Below are 5,955 nucleotides of genomic sequence, written 5' to 3'. Positions count from 1 at the left end.
TCATCCTGAACTAAATACATGTTGAAGTGTGTGCATAAGTCCTTTGGTTTAGGCGTGACACTCAATTTGAGTTTTTATTGCTTTAAATTAAATGCATTTTCAGCCCGAGCTGAGCGCGCTTTCTGACTTTGAATGTATCTTCATAGGAATGAGTTGTGTGGTCAAATTAATGCTCATTTAGGCGTCAGGTGGTCATCCTGAACAAAATACATGTTGAAGTGTGTGCATAAGTCCTTTGGTTTAGGCGTGACACTCAATTTGCGTTTTTATTGCTTTAAATGCATTTTCAGGCCGAGCTGAGCACGTTTTGTGTGTTTGAATGTATCTTCATAGGAATGAGTTGTGTGGTCAAATTAATGCTCATATGGGCTTCAGGAGGTCATCCTGAACAAAATACATGTTGAACTGTGTGCATAAGTCCTTTGGTTTAGGCGTGACACTCAATTTGAGCTTTTATTCCTTTAAATGCATTTTCAGCCCGAGCTGAGCACGTTTTGTGAGTTTGAATGTATCTTCATAGGAATGAGTTGTGTGGTCAAATTAATGCTCATTTAGGCTTCAGGTGGTCATCCTGAACTAAATACATGTTGAAGTGTGGGCATAAGTCCTTTGGTTTAGGCGTGACACTCAATTTGAGTTTTTATTGCTTTAAATGCATTTTCAGCCCGAGCTGAGCACGTTTTGTGAGTTTGAATGTATCTTCATAGAATGAGTTGTGTGGTCAAATTAATGCTCATTTAGGCTTCAGGTGGTCATCCTGAACAAAATACATGTTGAAGTGTGTGCATAAGTCCTTTGGTTTAGGCGTGACATTCAATTTGAGTTTTTATTGCTTTAAATGCATTTTCAGCCCGAGCTGAGCATGTTTTGTGAGTTTGAATGTATCTTCATAGGAATGAGTTGTGTGGTCAAATTAATGCTCATTTAGGCTTCAGGTGGTCATCCTGAACAAAATACATGTTGACGTGTGTGCATAAGTCCTTTGGTTTAGGTGTGACACTCAATTTGAGTTTTTATTGCTTTAAATGCATTTTCAGGCCGAGCTGAGCACGTTTTGTGTGTTTGAATGTAACTTCATAGGAATGAGTTGTGTGGTCAAATTAATGCTCATATGCGCTTCAGGAGGTCATCCTGAACAAAATACATGTTGAAGTGTGTGCATAAGTCCTTTGGTTTAGGCGTGACACTCAATTTGAGTTTTTATTGCTTTAAATGCATTTTCAGCCCGAGCTGAGCATGTTTTGTGAGTTTGAATGTATCTTCATAGGAATGAGTTGTGTGGTCAAATTAATGCTCATTTAGGCTTCAGGTGGTCATCCTGAACAAAATACATGTTGACGTGTGTGCATAAGTCCTTTGGTTTAGGTGTGACACTCAATTTGAGTTTTTATTGCTTTAAATGCATTTTCAGCCCGAGCTGAGCGCGTTTTGTGAGTTTGAATGTATCTTCATAGGAATGAGTTGTGTGGTCAAATGAATGCTTATTTAGGCTTCAGGAGGTCATCCTGAACAAAATACATGTTGAAGTGTGTGCATAAGTCCTTTGGTTTAGGCGTGACACTCAATTTGAGTTTTTATTGCTTTAAATGCATTTTCAGCCCGAGTTGAGCACGTTTTGTGAGTTTGAAAATATCTTCATAGGAATGAGTTGTGTGGTCAAATTAATGCTCATTTAGGCTTCAGGTGGTCATCCTGAACTAAATACATGTTGAAGTGTGTGCATAAGTCCTTTGGTTTAGGCGTGACACTCAATTTGAGTTTTTATTGCTTTAAATGCATTTTCAGCCCGAGCTGAGCACGTTTTGTGAGTTTGAATGTATCTTCATAGGAATGAGTTGTGTAGTCAAATTAATGCTCATATGGGCTTCAGGAGGTCATCCTGAACAAAATACATGTTGAAGTGTGTGCATAAGTCCTTTGGTTTAGGTGTGACACTCAATTTGAGTTTTTATTGCTTTAAATGCATTTTCAGCCCGAGCTGAGCACGTTTTGTGAGTTTGAATGTATCTTCATAGGAATGAGTTGTGTAGTCAAATTAATGCTCATATGGGCTTCAGGATACATGTTGAAGTGTGTGCATAAGTCCTTTGGTTTAGGTGTGACACTCAATTTGAGTTTTTATTGCTTTAAATGCATTTTCAGCCGGAGCTGAGCACGTTTTGTGAGTTTGAATGTATCTTCATAGGAATGAGTTGTGTGGTCAAATTAATGCTCATTTAGGCTTCAGGTGGTCATCCTGAACTAAATACATGTTGAAGTGTGTGCATAAGTCCTTTGGTTTAGGCGTGACACTCAATTTGAGTTTTTATTGCTTTAAATTAAATGCATTTTCAGCCCGAGCTGAGCGCGCTTTCTGACTTTGAATGTATCTTCATAGGAATGAGTTGTGTGGTGAAATTATTGCTGATTTAGGCTTCAGGGGGTCATCCTGAACAAAATACATGTTGAAGTGTGTGCATAAGTCCTTTGGTTTAGGCGTGACACTCAATTTGAGTTTTTATTGCTTTAAATGCATTTTCAGCCCGAGCTGAGCACGTTTTGTGAGTTTGAATGTATCTTCATAGAATGAGTTGTGTGGTCAAATTAATGCTCATTTAGGCTTCAGGTGGTCATCCTGAACAAAATACATGTTGAAGTGTGTGCATAAGTCCTTTGATTTAGGCGTGACACTCAATTTGAGTTTTTATTGCTTTAAATGCATTTTCAGCCCGAGCTGAGCACGTTTTGTGAGTTTGAATGTATCTTCATAGGAATGAGTTGTGTGGTCAAATTAATGCTCATTTAGGCTTCAGGTGGTCATCCTGAACTAAATACATGTTGAAGTGTGGGCATAAGTCCTTTGGTTTAGGTGTGACACTCAATTTGAGTTTTTATTGCTTTAAATGCATTTTCAGCCCGAGCTGAGCACGTTTTGTGAGTTTGAATGTATCTTCATAGAATGAGTTGTGTGGTCAAATTAATGCTCATTTAGGCTTCAGGTGGTCATCCTGAACAAAATACATGTTGAAGTGTGTGCATAAGTCCTTTGGTTTAGGCGTGACATTCAATTTGAGTTTTTATTGCTTTAAATGCATTTTCAGCCCGAGCTGACCATGTTTTGTGAATTTGAATGTATCTTCCTAGGAATGAGTTGTGTGGTCAAATTAATGCTCATTTAGGCTTCAGGTGGTCATCCTGAACAAAATACATGTTGACGTGTGTGCATAAATCCTTTGGTTTAGGTGTGACACTCAATTTGAGTTTTTATTGCTTTAAATTAAATGCATTTTCAGCCCGAGCTGAGCGCGCTTTCTGACTTTGAATGTATCTTCATAGGAATGAGTTGTGTGGTGAAATTATTGCTGATTTAGGCTTCAGGAGGCCATCCTGTACAAAATACATGTTGAAGTGTGTGCATAAGTCCTTTGGTTTAGGCGTGACACTCAATTTGAGTTTTTATTGCTTTAAATGCATTTTCAGCCCGAGCTGAGCACGTTTTGTGAGTTTGAATGTATCTTCATAGAATGAGTTGTGTGGTCAAATTAATGCTCATTTAGGCTTCAGGTGGTCATCCTGAACAAAATACATGTTGAAGTGTGTGCATAAGTCCTTTGATTTAGGCGTGACACTCAATTTGAGTTTTTATTGCTTTAAATGCATTTTCAGCCCGAGCTGAGCACGTTTTGTGAGTTTGAATGTATCTTCATAGGAATGAGTTGTGTGGTCAAATTAATGCTCATTTAGGCTTCAGGTGGTCATCCTGAACTAAATACATGTTGAAGTATGGGCATAAGTCCTTTGGTTTAGGCGTGACACTCAATTTGAGTTTTTATTGCTTTAAATGCATTTTCAGCCCGAGCTGAGCACGTTTTGTGAGTTTGAATGTATCTTCATAGAATGAGTTGTGTGGTCAAATTAATGCTCATTTAGGCTTCAGGTGGTCATCCTGAACAAAATACATGTTGAAGTGTGTGCATAAGTCCTTTGGTTTAGGCGTGACATTCAATTTGAGTTTTTATTGCTTTAAATGCATTTTCAGCCCGAGCTGAGCATGTTTTGTGAGTTTGAATGTATCTTCATAGGAATGAGTTGTGTGGTCAAATTAATGCTCATTTAGGCTTCAGGTGGTCATCCTGAACAAAATACATGTTGACGTGTGTGAATAAGTCCTTTGGTTTAGGTGTGACACTCAATTTGAGTTTTTATTGCTTTAAATGCATTTTCAGCCCGAGCTGAGCGCGTTTTGTGAGTTTGAATGTATCTTCATAGCAATGAGTTGTGTGGTCAAATTAATGCTCATTTAGGCTTCAGGTGGTCATCCTGAACTAAATACATGTTGAAGTGTGTGCATAAGTCCTTTGGTTTAGGCGTGACACTCAATTTGAGTTTTTATTGCTTTAAATGCATTTTCAGCCCGAGCTGAGCACGTTTTGTGAGTTTGAATGTATCTTCATAGAATGAGTTGTCTGGTCAAATTAATGCTCATTTAGGCTTCAGGTGGTCATCCTGAACAAAATACATGTTGAAGTGTGTGCATAAGTCCTTTGGTTTAGGCGTGACACTCAATTTGAGTTTTTATTGCTTTAAATTAAATGCATTTTCAGCCCGAGCTGAGCGCGCTTTCTGACTTTGAATGTATCTTCATAGTAATGAGTTGTGTGGTGAAATTATTGCTGATTTAGGCTTCAGGAGGTCATCCTGAACAAAATACATGTTGAAGTGTGTGCATAAGTCCTTTGGTTTAGGCGTGACACTCAATTTGAGTTTTTATTGCTTTAAATGCATTTTCAGCCCGAGCTGAGCACGTTTTGTGAGTTTGAATGTATCTTCATAGGAATGAGTTGTGTGGTCAAATTAATGCTCATTTAGGCTTCAGGTGGTCATCCTGAACTAAATACATGTTGAAGTGTGGGCATAAGTCCTTTGGTTTAGGCGTGACACTCAATTTGAGTTTTTATTGCTTTAAATGCATTTTCAGCCCGAGCTGAGCACGTTTTGTGAGTTTGAATGTATCTTTATAGGAATGAGTTGTGTAGTCAAATTAATGCTCATATGGGCTTCAGGAGGTCATCCTGAACAAAATACATGTTGAAGTGTGTGCATAAGTCCTTTGGTTTAGGTGTGACACTCAATTTGAGTTTTTATTGCTTTAAATGCATTTTCAGCCCGAGCTGAGCACGTTTTGTGAGTTTGAATGTATCTTCATAGGAATGAGTTGTGTAGTCAAATTAATGCTCATTTAGGCTTCAGGTGGTCATCCTGAACAAAATACATGTTGAAGTGTGTGCATAAGTCCTTTGGTTTAGGCGTGACACTCAATTTGAGTTTTTATTGCTTTAAATTAAATGCATTTTCAGCCCGAGCTGAGCGCGCTTTCTGACTTTGAATGTATCTTCATAGGAATGAGTTGTGTGGTGAAATTATTGCTGATTTAGGCTTCAGGAGGTCATCCTGAACAAAATACATGTTGAAGTGTGTGCATAAGTCCTTTGGTTTAGGCGTGACACTCAATTTGAGTTTTTATTGCTTTAAATGCATTTTCAGCCCGAGCTGAGCACGTTTTGTGAGTTTGAATGTATCTTCATAGAATGAGTTGTGTGGTCAAATTAATGCTCATTTAGGCTTCAGGTGGTCATCCTGAACAAAATACATGTTGAAGTGTGTGCATAAGTCCTTTGATTTAGGCGTGACACTCAATTTGAGTTTTTATTGCTTTAAATGCATTTTCAGCCCGAGCTGAGCACGTTTTGTGAGTTTGAATGTATCTTCATAGGAATGAGTTGTGTGGTCAAATTAATGCTCATTTAGGCTTCAGGTGGTCATCCTGAACTAAATACATGTTGAAGTGTGGGCATAAGTCCTTTGGTTTAGGTGTGACACTCAATTTGAGTTTTTATTGCTTTAAATGCATTTTCAGCCCGAGCTGAGCACGTTTTGTGAGTTTGAATGTATCTTCATAGAATGAGTTGTGTGGTC

Source organism: Hippocampus guttulatus, unplaced genomic scaffold (assembly GCF_054856545.1).
Source record: "Hippocampus guttulatus isolate MCC_2025c unplaced genomic scaffold, RoL_Hgut_1.0 HiC_scaffold_26, whole genome shotgun sequence".
NCBI lineage: Eukaryota > Metazoa > Chordata > Actinopteri > Syngnathiformes > Syngnathidae > Hippocampus > Hippocampus guttulatus.
The sequence above is the reverse complement of the archived record's forward strand: the minus strand, read 5'-3'. Positions refer to the sequence as shown.